A 13,789-nucleotide genomic window follows, 5' to 3' on the forward strand; every position below is an offset into this window, starting at 1 on the left:
AGACATGTGATTGCTTAGTCAAAACAAGTGCCAGGCCACAGATGCTAGCGAGTTGAGATAACATGAAGCCTAAAGGCTTTAAAAAATACACAGAGGGGAAAAATTTAAATCTAAAGTAGTATAAAAAAAATCACAACAGCAGACAAAAGGCAATCTATTTACAAATAAAATCATCTTAAGCATCTAAACTAAGCCGTTATGTAAAACATCTTTTCCTTGTGCCATAAGTATTTTCTAGGCTACCTGATATTTCAGAATTTTTTAACAGAATGCTCTTCGGTGGCTTTGGAAGCTGTTGTGTTATAGCTACTTCTAAGTGCTATGTTAGGTCCAGAGAGATGCTGCTTTACCTATAGATTTGTGACTCCAACATGAGCGAGACAAAGCTCTTTGTTTCCCTCTTGAATTCTCCCAGAATCGTTATTAAATAAATTTAGAAAATAGCTACACTGGCTTCATTTATTAGTGAGTTTTCAATTAAAGAATAATCAATGACATTAAGTACTTTGTCACCAGCCTTGTAACCATCAGGTGGTACCAGCAACTGAATGTTGGTCTTTTTGTGCCAGTTGAGTATCCTAACTAGTCTCTGACATCATCTCTCTGTGGAGTGTCAGATAAGAAAAATAGGGACGACAGGATGTAAAAATTAGCAAGAAAGGTTACTTGCTTATGTGGTGGTCTGTAGACCAGTACGGTTTATAAGGTGAGTAATGGCAAAGTAGATGCTTGGTGATTCTTGGTGAGAGACGTCCTGAAACTCAGGTTGCTGTGACCCGTGCTCTCTTACTGACAGCTGAAGCAGAGAACTGCAGTGCCAAATGACTTGCATTTCTTCACCTTTGAAACTTTAAGCAAGTATGAAAAGGCCAGGCATTTATATCTTGCCAAAACTTTTCTTCTGTTGAAAATTATTTTTAAGACCAAGAAGAAAGAACCTGTTTTCTCAGCTCCACACCCAACTATATTAGGCAAAATGTTAATAACAGACCAACATTTAGCAAATATTGTGAAAATATATCTCCCAAAAAGGTAAACTTAGCAAATATATATATATATATATTTATAGTCTTCTCAGTCTAGACTCATATATTTCCTTATGCTTTGTTGCATCTCTACCTTTTCAAAAAAATGGGGGAAGAATAAGAGCAAAAAAAGGAAAAGAAAAAATGAGAAAACAAGTAAAACCTTCAGAAATGTACAGATTCTGATCTCAACCAGCAAATCAAACCAAAACGTAACCAATTATTCATTGAACATCTCCTAATATTTAAGAACTTGTGTTAGGAAGTAAATTAACAATACTTTTAGTGACTACCATAAACTGTGCCAGGAGCAAGAGATATAGATAAATGACATCGCCCTTGACCTCAAGGAACATGGCCCAGTAGGAGAGAGACCAACTTGTGAACTATTAATAACAGTTCAACAAATATAAGTGTAAGTGACATTATCGAGGACTCACGGGCTGTTTTGGTGGAAGAGGGGTGCTTAAGTGTGTGGGGCAGGGCCTGGGGGTGAGAAGAAGTTGGAAGGGATGTGAGAAGTTTAGATACATAATGGAAGAAGTGAAGTCTGAGCGATGGTAGAAAAAAATGAGTAGAATTCCAATAAGAATCCAACATTGGATTGTGGTGATAGTTGAACAATTGTATGAAACTCACTACCACTATTAAATTGTATGCTAAAAATGGGTAAAATTTATGGTATGTAAATTATACTTAAAAAAATGATTTTTTAAAAAGAGAACACCGGCTTTAGAAACAGACACATATGGACAGATTCCTGGCTCTGCAATTTACTAGTTGTGTGGTCTTGGTCAAGTTAGTTAACCTCTCTGACCTTCAGGGTCCTCATATGTAAAACAGGCATAATGATATATAGCTCAGGATTGTAAGGGAGGATTAAATGAGACAGTGTATGTAAAATGCCTGCTCTGTTATCATGTTCAGCAAGTAATAGTTTCCTCCCTTTCCCTAGGATGTTTAATGAGTGTTTAATTGCCCCTGCTGTCCACTGGACACCTCTGTTTGCTATGTCTTCTAACTTTTTCACTAGAACTTGACTGATTGCTCTCCCATTTCTCTTCTTCCCTTCCTGGCTAAGCACCTTCCTCTTACCTATCTTTCCAGTGGTATTTCTCTGTGCTTTTGCACGTGCTGTTCTTTCTGCCACATTGCGTTTCTTATCCTTCTTCACTTAATCATTTTTTCATTTTTTTTTTAAGGATTTTAAAATTATATACTATTTCAAACATACAGAGAAGAATAGGGAATGATATATAAACAATATACATCCACCGCTCAGCTTTATCCCATCTTAACATTCTACCATATTCAGAATTTTTCATGTAGACAAGTCTTTGGGTTAGTATACTTTTTTGCTTGTTTTTTGAGATGATGGGGTAGAGACTAGAATCAAAATACATTAATTTCTAGGGTGATCTACATACTAGATTATATAAGTCAATCGATTTTTAAATTCTAGATTTACTTTGTTCAGCAAAATTTTCATTTTTGTTAACAGTGATCTCCTGTATGTTTTTTTTTCGCTTCTAATCATAACACCTTCAATAAAGGAGTGATAATTTCCCACAGGTTCATTGGCTGGTGGAAGTGGGGGCAAATGGAGAGCTAAGAGCGCTGTCTTATCTTACTGATACTTTCCCTGTATCACATCCCCTAACACCGTAGGTTTTCATTCATGATTTCAGATTCGAAACAGAAAGTTATCATGGTCATTCCATCTAAAATGACCCAAGGAGCCTGCTAACAGTATGTCAATTAGTAACTTCTTTTGGAAAGACTGACAGAATTAAATAAAGATCATGATAGCGCTGTAAGGCTTTTTCGGAGTGTGTGTGTGTGTGTGTCCCATTTTGTTGTTGTTGTTGTTGATAAAGTGAAATATCTGCTGAACAATAAGAAAATCCTTGTCATCCTTCTCTGTAGTCAGAGTTTTATACTTTCTCGTTAGTCCGTATTCTTGTTTAAAGGATTCAGGGCTGTCTTTGCTTCAACCCTGTGTTTCTGGTTCTCTTTTCACAGTCACATGGCCTCCATTGGACCACAGAACTCATTGTATAACCTGACCATTTAAATGATGTATTTTCTTTATGTATCTTTGTGGGATAAGTTTCCCAATATTTACGTATTTAGCCACAACTGCGCCTCGACCAGGTAACAGAACATGGTCACGGTCCTAAGGTAAACCTGAGGGATTTTCAGGCTTTGATTGACCCTTCCAGGGGTCCTCCAGAGACCTGTGGGGAATCTTTAGAGCTTGAGTCACTGTCTCCGTCACTGTCTTTTCTACCCTTCTTAGACTTTTTTCTTTTATTCCTTCAATTCACATTTCTTCCTTTTTTTCCTTTTCTTTGGCTTTCTTTTGCATCTCCACCATTAACATTTATTTCAGAATTAAGAGGCATTGTCATTTTTGTATTCTTTTGTTAATTTCTTCTTTTTCTTGGACCTTTCTTTTGAACATTTAGGCTACTGCTGCTGCCACTCCTCTTCCTCCTTATTCCTTTTACTCTTCCTCTTTCCTCTTAGAAAGTAGGAACTGAAGTGTGTTCTTTGTTCTCTACTGCTGTGTGTTCATCTGAATCTGGTTCAGGAGTCTTTAAGGAGAGTTGCCAGATGTTGGGAGCCTCCACTTCTCCAATATTCCCTCTCACTAGAGGCTTTCTCCTTGTCTATGAGGTTCAGCCACAGCTTGTCCTCCATCTGAGGACTTATATAGCCATTGTAGTAGGTGGCAAAAGGGAAGAAGATGGAGGGAAGGAAAGGGAAGGGAAGGGAAGGGAAGGGAGCCTGTGTGATGCAATGGTTTAGGGGAGGGGAGGGGAGGGGAGGGACAAGGTGATAATAAAACGAAATGTTTATATCTATGGAATAGTACTTCAAAAGAATAATAAAGTGTTCTAAAATATAAAAGAAAAAGAAAGCTAATACTCAAATTACCTTACTTCCTAATGCCAGAAACCTCGTATTATCTCTATATCTGTGTATAATTTCACATTCAGTGACTATTTAATTTACATCCTGCTCACTTCTTGCTCAACTAACATACAAGGAGGAAAGCAGATATTCTGCTTATGCTTTTCAAGAAGTCGGTTTGCTCTTCTGATGAAATTCTTAGTAGAGTGGCTCAACCAGAGCATTTCTGAGGTCTCAGGCTGTGGGACTCAGGGCAGTTCTCGCTTGGGAAGGGCAGTGTTGCTGTGCTCTCTGGTGGCCAGAGGAGAAAGCACATGTGAAGGGGTTGGCAGTCGGGCCTCAGTTTCAGCAAATATAATCATAATTTTATAAGGTAAGGGCTGCTGTGCCTTACAAGGTGCCAGGCTCTGTGCTAACTTTTTCATTTTCATTCCTTTAATTCTCCTAGCAGTCCTGAGAGATATGTCATACTATCCCCATTTTACAGATGAGACTATTAGATCTCAGAGTTGCAGTAAATGAAGGGAGGTGGAAAAGTAGACAAAGTCAGAGCACACTGAGTCTTCACCCCTTTAAAACCTCCCCCTCATCAGCTAAGCAGATCTATCTTTTAGAATTTCAAATCCCAGCCTAACCCACCTCACACATATCTTTCTTTCCCTCTTAACTTCTTTTATAACATTTGCTATTTATATATGTAGGAGACACTTTGATTCTGATACACAAATCAGCTTTTTCTTGGTCTCTAATTAGAGCCTGAGATGAGGAGTTGAAATATTACCAAAAAAAAAAAAAAAAAAAACCAAAAAAAAAAAAAAACAAAAAGTGTCCTTATACTGCAAATTATTTTCTAAAAATACACAATAGAGGATTTCATTCATAGAAAATATGTGCTTCTTTCAGAAAACAAGGTTATGTGTGAAGTCATCAGTTCTATAAAAGGGAAAGAAGAAAAACAATGAGTTCAAAGAGAGCATTCTTTCCCCCTTTTTGGTATGCAGTGCCTTGCCACGTGCTTGAACAATTCATATCGACTCACTTTAGTGGTGTAGTGTGGGGTAATATGCAAGCGTGGCCTGGAGTCAGGAGACTTTGGGTCTGCTTCCACAATCTATTACACTAGCTGTGTGACCTCAGGATAAATTGCTTAAAACTGTAATCCAAGTTATTTGTCTCTATATTTTAAATATTACACTACATGCCCAGTTTTGGACCTCAGGGATTATATAAGTGCTTATTCTATGTTGGGACCCTGAGCATATGGAAGAAATCTAGTCCTATTCTCAAGTAGCATATCATTTCATGAAAACACGAGCTATTTTAAGTGGTTAGGTATGACAATATTTTTCTTTTTCACTATTTAAGGTGAACTTGATTGAAGCCATTTTAGCACCATGTCTATTCTGCTATTCCTGTTTCTAGCCCTCAGAGAAAGGAGCATGGTACAATCATGGTACAAGAAACCAAATCCCATTATTCAACACATCTACGTAGCTTATTAATTACTTTTTCCTTCTTTCTTCTTCCAAAGTTATAATCTTAGCTGATATAGGTTAAAATATTTCTTATGCTTTTCACTGCTAGGATTATGGTGGACTACCTAGAATGACTCTCTCACTTCAATATGAATAGAACCTGGATAAATTTTAAATAAAATGTCATTATATTGCTGACATACAGGAAATAAAGGCTATTCCCATTTCCTAAAAATGGAAAAATGAAGACAGCTGAAACTGGAATGAACTGCTTAAATAAATGTAAAGGTTAGGATTACCTTGGCGGGGTCAGGGGTGGGAGGGAATGTCAAACTGGGATTAGAAGATTAAGCTTTAGGCTTTCTGCAAAATGGAGAGTGAGACTTCCATTAAGCCAGGATCTTTTAAGGGAACTACAGGGTCCCCAAATCAATAGTCCCTCCCGACCCCCGGATCCATGAAGAAACAAATACAAATCCCCAGTTGAGGCCTTCTGATTTGCAAAGGAATGCCATCAAATATAAGAAGAAATTAACAAAAATACCACAAATAGAAGTCAGGAGGAAATAATAACATCACATTTTAATTCTTGAGAATTTAGATATTGAAAAATTTCAGATAGAGTACATAAAATAATTGTAGTTCAACCATTTTAAGAAATTAAGGATGGAATAAAAACTGAAAAAGAATCAGAAAATAAATCTAATAAAAAATACCAAGCATATTTCAAAAAGAACCAATTTGAACATTTATAAATAAAATGTAATTATTGAAATGAATAACTTAGTGGATGAATGAATCAGCAGAATATATGCAGATGAAGAGAGAATTAAATCTGAAGGAAATACTCAAACTAATACATAGAGACAAGGTGGTAAATATGAAACAGGTTAAGCTACATGGAGGATATGATAAGTATAACATACTAATTGGAGTTCGAGAAAAATAGCAAAAAGGCAATATTTGAAGAATTAAAGGGTTAGAACTTCCCAAAACTGATGAAAGAACATAAGTCCACAGATAGAGGAAATAAGAGTTCAAGATAGAATAGATCAATATACATTATATATAGATGTAATATCTATTTTCCAAACACTTTTGAAGATGTCACTGTGTTCCAGGATTGTAAAATCCATGGGGCAAAAGAATATTTCTACTAGTGCACTGGAAACCTTTTGAACAACTCTATTTGTATAATGTTCTGTAAATTTCCAGGATAAAGTTCTCTTGAGTTATTCAATGTGGATGCAGCTAGTGGAAAGTATTTTATAGCCATGCACATTGCAGAATAGTCTATTCCAATTTGAAGAAATCAGAAGACCTGCGTGTTGGTCTTATCCCTTTTTTCTTTGGACAAATGACTTCACTGCTTCTGGTTTCAATTCCTTCATGTGTTAAATTAAAGGGAACTTTACATTTTCCTAAAAAAGAAATCCGTAATTCATTCTAACAAGTCTACAGCAAAGACCCCTGATTTCACACACATACACATGGCATTGTATTAAGATGTAGGAAATGTAATGTAGACTCCTGTGAAACCCACAGCATCGGCATTAATCTGTTTCAAGATAGAGGTGATTTATCGAGCATATTTCTTCTATATTTTCAGACATATAATTCTTAATTTATAAGACATAGGGTTTTTTTTTTTTAATTAGTTATTTACTGAGTGTGATGTAGTTTAATTCCCGAAACCTCAGGAACTTTACCAGGTTAAGAAAGGGGATTATTCTGGTCTGAGCCTGTACCAGTAAACTCGTCCATAGTCCGTGGTAGCTAAATGGTCATGTTTAAATCTCTGTTCCAGTTGCTGCTAGGTTCCTCAAGGACCAATATTTGGTGAGTTATGTCTACACATGAGATATACACATCTGTTTTCCCACCACAATTACTCATTTGTGTTAGCTAGTCATTGTAACCATGCTCTAGAGTGTGACTAAGAGATTCGTTGTCTTCAGTCTACTCCTGTCTGGGAAGATTCCTATGAAATGAAAGAGTAGAAAAGACACTCTCCACCCAGCCATACTGAACTTTGTTTAGTTCCATAAAAGCCTTTTAAAGATTTTTTCTTATTGTCTTTTTTAAAACCTTTGTGTGTGTGTGTGTAAAAAATTTCAAACATAGATAAACAGTAGTATAATGAAGCCCAATTTTCACTCAACTTCAACTATTAATATCCTACAACTCTTGTTTCAACTATACCACCCACTTCCCAGCCCCTCCATTTGAATATCATTATTTTTACCGTTTTTAAGGTAAAATTTAAATACATTGAAATGTACAAGTCATAATTGAACAATTTTGACAACTAGATACACCTCACCAGATTTCCATTTTATGAGAAGGGGTTCTCTTCTTTTCCCAGGTGACCCCTCAACCCCCCAAAAGCAACCACTGATTTTTTTCACTTAAGATTAGTTTTGCCTATTCTAGAACTTCATATAAGTGGAAACATTTGATTTTTATATACCCTTTTATTATGTCTACTTCTTTTCCCAACGTTATGTTTGTGATATTCAGTCATGTTGTTGCATGTATCAGTACATTAATTCATCCTTTGTATTGCTGAGTGGTAATAAACCAAAACTTGTTTCCCCATCTTCTTGTTGATGGACATTTGGGTCGTTTTTAGTTTGGGGCTATTATGAATAAAGCCGCTATGAACATTCTTATACAAGACCTTTTGTGAACATATATTTTCTCATATCTTGGCTAATAACCTAGGATTGCAATTGATGAATCATAAGGAAAGTATATGCTTAGCTTTATTAGAAACTACAGCTCTGCCAATGATTATATCATTTACCTCTCCAGCACTATATATGAGTTCTAATTGTTCTCCATTCTCATCAATACTTGGTACTGTCAGTCTTAAATTGTTGCCATTCTAGTGGGTGTAAAGTGGTATCTTAATTTAGTATTAATTTGCATTTCTCTAATGACTAATGATGTTGAGCATGTTTTCTTGAACTTACTACTTTGGCCTAATGTCTTTTTCGAATGAGGTTCCCTTGCCCGGAACACTTACTACCACCTTCACCTAGTTAACTACTTCTAATCTTGTCCTTCTCACTTTATAGAAAGGAATCCTTCCTTCAGTAAAGTTAGGGGATAAGGAAATCAAATTAAAAGCTACATGAGAACCAGTTTTCTAGAATCAACATCAACCATCGTCTTTTCATAGCACCCTGGAATCTTAGGGCATGAGAAACTCTCCTTTCCTACCCACCTCCATTTCCCAACTTAGGAAATACAAACAACTCAGGTCTTAGCTACTCGTCCAGTTTGATGTTAAGATGTACAAAAAGCTTGTAAGGCTGGGACTTAAGCAGAGATAGGGCCATACCATAAAATGCGGAAGTTTTATTCAAGCACAGTAAGCACCTCGGCTTCAGTATTTCCCTTTGAAGGGATGATACTGTGGCTTTCAAGCCTGCAGAGAAACAAAATGATGAACATTTACAGCATGAAAAAGAAATTATTTCCTCAGAAAATAGACACTGAGTTCCCATTGATTAGAAACACATTGCATTCTCTTGCTGGCTGTGCTTTGTAAACTCCTCTCCTGACCCATCCCAACGTCTTCTGAAAAGATAAGGAGAAATTGTTCTCAGGTCTCCCTGAGCCTGTCCTTTGGTGACTGTCTGGGGGTTAAGAAGCGTACAAGGATCCTGTGTGGGAAGAAATAGGACTGCTATCAGAAGGATTGCAGTTTATGCTTTTCCATATTTTGCTGGCCTCTTGGTTTCCTCCCTTTAAGAGGACGCTTTAATAGAATGTTTATAATCAGTTATGCCTTGCTTTTGGTGCACTGTTCCCATCCCCTTGGCACTCAACTTTCCTCTACATGTGGACAGCTTTCTGTTGCCAATGCCTGCATCCTTTTGCCTTTCACCACAGGAGATGCTGGGTGCTAGGCAGACTGGAAGTGCCAGGGAGTTACCATCCCTAGGAACAGCCCTCAAACTAATGACAGATGGGAGTTAGTGACTAAATTCTCCATCTTTCTCATCCTTTGGGTGGGACAACTCTTGGGTATGCTTCGCACCATCTCCCAGAGTCGCATGGTAGACATGAGCCCCAGTTCCCCCCAACAATAGCATACTCATGACTGCATCCTCTGCTGGCTTCTTTCCCTTCCCTGGGCCACTGCCCTAACACCTAGCAATACTTTCTGATAGCGCATTCCAAATAAATTCCTAGCCTCAATCCTAGTCTCGGGCTCTGTTCTGGAGAAACCCAATCTAGGCTAGTTTAATGTCAAGCAAACTTGCCAATAAAATAGGATGAATATATTGTTACTAAATCTTCCCATACTCTAAATGCTTCACTTCACACATAGCATTCTTAAAGACCTAGAATTTGCTTCCTTTGAGTTTACCTGGTATTATCCCTGAAACATTGTTAGAGAATTCTTCTCAAGAGAAGATCTAGTTTAAGGAATAATCTCCAAACCAAGGAAGTATTTCTCACATATTTGAGTTCAGACGGTTAGCCAGCTACTTGATTTTTCAAAGCAAATTGGTATAATGTATAATATTGTTTCCCAGCATATTAAGATGCTTCTGGTTATAATAAAAGATATCCTCAACATACTGATGTTTTGGTTTTACTCGTTTACCTTGGCCCTTTGTGGGAAACAATAGTGGAAAGCAAGAGTAATTTTGTTGAATGGCTAATGCTGGTGTGTATATAGGCACGTTTGTATGTGTGGACGCAGGAGTCCAGCATTCTTTGCCCTGCACACTCTCTTCTAAAAACATTAACACAACAGCAATTAAGATATTCCGGTAAATTGGGTTTATAGGCATATCATGGGTTAAATAGCTCCACATAATATTTTCCTAGGTCAAGAATCAGAGGAGTATTACAAAATTGAAACAATGTCAGAGTTCAATTTTGTCAGAGTTCCCTACCTCAAGTTGCTAGAGGTCTTCAGGAACCAAGATATATTTTCCTTCTCTGTCCAGTAAAATATTTCTTCTTAAATCCTAGGCTTAGTTCCATAACTTTCCTGTAAATATTATCTTCCAGATAATTTAATGTTAATTTCACTTTTTTAAAATAAAATAAAACAATGTAATTGTTACTTGGTAAAGACTGAACATTATTATAATTTTATGTTCAATTTGAATTCAGTATATTCTGCGGTTTATCTGAGTAAACAAACCTTCTAGTTCCACGGGTTTTTCTCATGACGCTTTTAGAGAAATCCTTGAGGTCAGCATATGCAATGCAAAAATACCTACTGGTCCAAGTCACAGATTCTCTAATTTTCCATCTTTTTTGTTAATCAATTAAAAATGAAAGACCTTGTACACTTTCTGTAACCAATATCTTTGTAAACATGGCAGCTCCCCCCGCCCCCGCCATGTTTTCTTTCCTGAAGAAACTGGGGCAAATGTTAATAAACATCTATTCTGGTTATTCATTGGTTCTCCCCAGATCCTTTCACTCTTCTGTGCTATGTTCTTTGTCCTGGGAGGCTGACATCTATTGACTATGTCGCCCTCTGTCCAGTGTGATGTACCAGCAGGAGATCAGAACATAGGAGGAGAGAGACCTGAGGGTATTTATTCCCTCCCACTCATTCTGTATTCACTGTGATTCTGTCAATGGCCTTATCAGCAACACTACAGCTATCATTGGTCAGTCCCTCTTGACTAGATCTCAGCCAGGCTCTAGTAATAGGATTCTGGTCCTGGGACTGGATTTTAAGAATAAATTAGTTTAAATGGATAGTGAAGAAAGAAAATGCACAGGAGGACAGACAAAGAGTGTGAGTAAAGTTTTGGAATTATGAAGAACATGAATGGGTAGGAGGTAGTGAGAAGACCACCTTGACCAAAATGAGGACGTGGTCACAGGTTAGGTGGAATAGAGATTGTTGTGCCAGATTATGAGGGTCTTAATAAGTGAAGGAATTTAGATGTTCTGTGGTGGATGTTAGAAGCTGTTAGGATTTCTTAGTGGGGAGATTATTTAGGGCGAACATCTTTAGTTGTCACAACAGGCTCATTTTCTTTGTGACTCTTGGCCAGCTTTTGACTTGGAAATAATAATGATCGTGATGGATGAAAGAGAAGATGATTCATGTGTATTTTGACTCCTTTACAAATTCAATTTTAGCCTGAATCATAGAAAGAATCTGTAGCTTTTCCCATGGTTTTTGTTGGCAGCAGCTCTATGTTCCCATGGGAACATACGTACTTACCTACCCAAACTCTCTTCTTATATTTGCCTTTAGCTTGTGTTCACTTGGACATTTTCATCTTTTCTATCGAGTCTTTTTTTCTTCTACAATTGAGGATTCATTCTGAATTTTTTCAGATACCTAAAACTCTAGGTATAACTCCAAACAAAACATAATAAAAGGAGGCATTTGGATAGACCATGGAATAATCACGTCACATTGAATAGCATCTGCTGTAAACACTTCAGCTTTCTGCAATGACCACCAGATGGAGGAAATATGGCTCAGTGTGCTTCTTCAGTGATTAATTCTGGGAAGCCTTTTCTCAGCTCTAATCAAAATAGGAGGAACCTACTTCCCATGTGTTGAAGAACCTTGCAGTCCTAGGGGTGACATTGCCCTTTTCATCTCCAGGAAAGCGGTTTTCTGATCCTAATGCAAAGCAGCAAACAATTATCTAACACCGTAATTTTGCACTGAACTCTGCTCACACAGGACACACTAATTTTATGTTACTTTGTTTCTTTGCCAAATTTTAATGGCTTGAAATCCAAAATAGATGAAGTTAAATACTAGCAGTTGTGTATTCTTGAGAAACTTTTGTTATGGTAGATTTTCTAAGATAGTGCTTTCCTTAATTTATATAAAAAGCATTTATTGAGTTAGCTTCTAGACTGAGTACTGATGATTCAGACATGAACAACACTTCCTCTGGAGTGTTTTGGGTAACATAGATACAGTAAAAATAAGCTATAATAAAATGTTATAAGTCGTTTAACAGGTGCACAAGCTCTGTGGGGATGTAGAAGAAAACATCATTGATTCTGTGGTTTCCGGGAGGCTTCCACAGAGCAAAAGGTATTTGGGCAAATCTTGAAGAATAGGCAGGGCTCCCTCGGTGGAGTGAGAGCACTTAAGGCAGAGAACAGAATGAATTAATGCACCGAAACATCAAAGCGCAGTGCTGGCTGTTATTTCTTTTCATTCCAGGTGAGATGATCAGGAATCCAGGGAGAGGTAGGTGTCTGGAAGGCTGATCTCCTTAAGTACTGACTTCTCAGCTCAGACCTGCTGCAAGCAGAAATTTCAGGATCGCAAAACCAAGCTGATTAAATCATAAGGTTAGGACTTCCTGGTGAGCAAAATATTTGCAAATGCTTTCATAGAAATGGGACAATGGACTCAAAATAACTGCAGGTTTTCCAGACTATCGGGAAACATGGTTTCTGGGGGAGGACCCATATTCTCCTAGAGGGAGCTTAAGGGAAATACCCGAGGTTGTAGGAGCTACCAGTGGTCCCAGCCTCCTTCCCTTGTCCCAAAAATTCTTCACGTCGTTTTCCTGACCGTGTACTTTTCACTTTACTAAACTATGAATTCATTCCCTGCATCAGTTTCCTAGGGCTATCTAACAAATTATCACAAACTAGGTGGCTTCAAACAAAAAGTTATTCTCTCACAATTCAGTAGGCCAGACGTCTGAAATCGAGGTGTAGGCAGGATTGGTTCCTTCTGGACACTCTGAGAATCTGTCCTCTGCCTCTCTCCCAGCTACCGGCGGTTGCCAGCCATCTTTGACTCTTGTACACCAAGCACTCCAATATCTGCCTCACACTGCTTTCTTCTCTGTGTCCGATGTGTTTCAAATCTCCCTGTCCCCTCTTTCTTAAGGATACCAGTCATTCGATTTGGGGTCCACCCTAAACCCAAAATAATCTCATCCCCAAAGATCCTTAACTTAATTCCATCTTCAAAGTTCCTGTTTTCAAATAATGTCACATTCACAGATTCCAGGAGTTAGAATTTAGACATATCGTTTTGAGGAACGTATTCACCCTCTCCTTTCATTGCCCACATCTGGTGTCTTAGTGCTGTGGGTGTCTTCTGAGCACTTGTAAATGGGCTGTTTGGCCTTGTCCAGAAACTGGGACAGAAAGACACTGTATCTTAACTCTTAACTCCCATCGACCAAGGGTAAAATAAAGGTCCAAATTATCCAGCTTCAGGTCTCCAAGAGTTTCGTTACGAGAATCTTTGACCAGAGGCTCATCAAAGGATGTGAGCTCTACCTGCAAAATGTCTAGTGTAAGACAATTGCTTTTTACAGTCCCTGTGGTTGTAACGGACTCAGCCTCTTGTCAAGTAGAACAGGTTGTTTATAATCCTAACGGTTAAATGGC

General features: G+C 37.8%; 1 long non-coding RNA gene across 2 annotated transcripts in view; it reads left to right on the forward strand.

Annotated features, from left to right (window-relative positions):
- Positions 1-13,736, forward strand: part of LOC112478687 — an 18,717-nt gene extending 4,981 nt beyond the window's left edge. The window contains exons 2-3 of one of the 2 annotated variants that reach the window (XR_003045921.1): positions 12,600-12,730; positions 13,717-13,736. This is a non-coding gene — a long non-coding RNA (uncharacterized LOC112478687). The remainder of the gene's footprint in view (positions 1-12,599; positions 12,731-13,716) is intronic. The other variant, XR_003045922.1, reaches the window with a different exon arrangement.
- Positions 13,737-13,789: the final 53 nt, after the last annotated feature.

The sequence above is a fragment of the Pteropus alecto genome, unplaced genomic scaffold (genome assembly GCF_000325575.1).
Source record: "Pteropus alecto unplaced genomic scaffold, ASM32557v1 scaffold22, whole genome shotgun sequence".
Taxonomy (NCBI): Eukaryota; Metazoa; Chordata; class Mammalia; order Chiroptera; family Pteropodidae; genus Pteropus; species Pteropus alecto.